At 34.6% G+C, this 563-nt stretch overlaps 1 protein-coding gene across 3 annotated transcripts in view; it reads right to left on the bottom strand.

Moving 5' to 3' along the window:
• Positions 1-563, bottom strand: part of LOC106876369 (uncharacterized) — a 559415-nt gene that overhangs the window by 226373 nt on the left and 332479 nt on the right. The window lies entirely within an intron of this gene.

The raw sequence follows: 563 nt of genomic DNA, 5'->3' as shown, positions 1-563 counted from the left end.
TATATAGCTGAAATTTACAGAAAAACAGATGAAGACAGGTGTATTAGTTTGACGCTCGGGAAGGTGAGAGTGTGTTTTACGTTTCGAGCCTACGCTCTTCAAAAGAAAGGAACACGAGGAATTAAACTGAGAGAGAACAAAAAGAATCTTTTGGAGTTAATCATGGCGTCATGATGCAGTGTATGGTTCATTCGGTGGCTATTCAATTGTTTTCAATCTTATTTCTGTCAATACTGGTACTGTTTAGCTCCCTTCGTCACTTTAGTGACATATATATTTCTGCCCTTAGATGGTATAATTGCAAATTAGCCACGCATATAATATATATATATAGATATATATATATATGTGTGTGTGTGTGTGTCAGCTAAATATAATATTTGTCTCATTTTATTTAACTCATACATGGTCACACATGACCTGCATTAGACTCCTCACTAGTATTACTATCGAACTGAGAGTTTATCTACTGTCCCCCCGTAGCACTTACATAGCGTTACCTGTCATCTTCAGTTTTCTGGATACCAATACCTCTCATATATATATATATATATATATATATA

The sequence above is a fragment of the Octopus bimaculoides genome, chromosome 4 (assembly GCF_001194135.2).
Source record: "Octopus bimaculoides isolate UCB-OBI-ISO-001 chromosome 4, ASM119413v2, whole genome shotgun sequence".
NCBI lineage: Eukaryota > Metazoa > Mollusca > Cephalopoda > Octopoda > Octopodidae > Octopus > Octopus bimaculoides.
The sequence above is the reverse complement of the archived record's forward strand: the minus strand, read 5'-3'. Positions and strand labels throughout refer to the sequence as shown.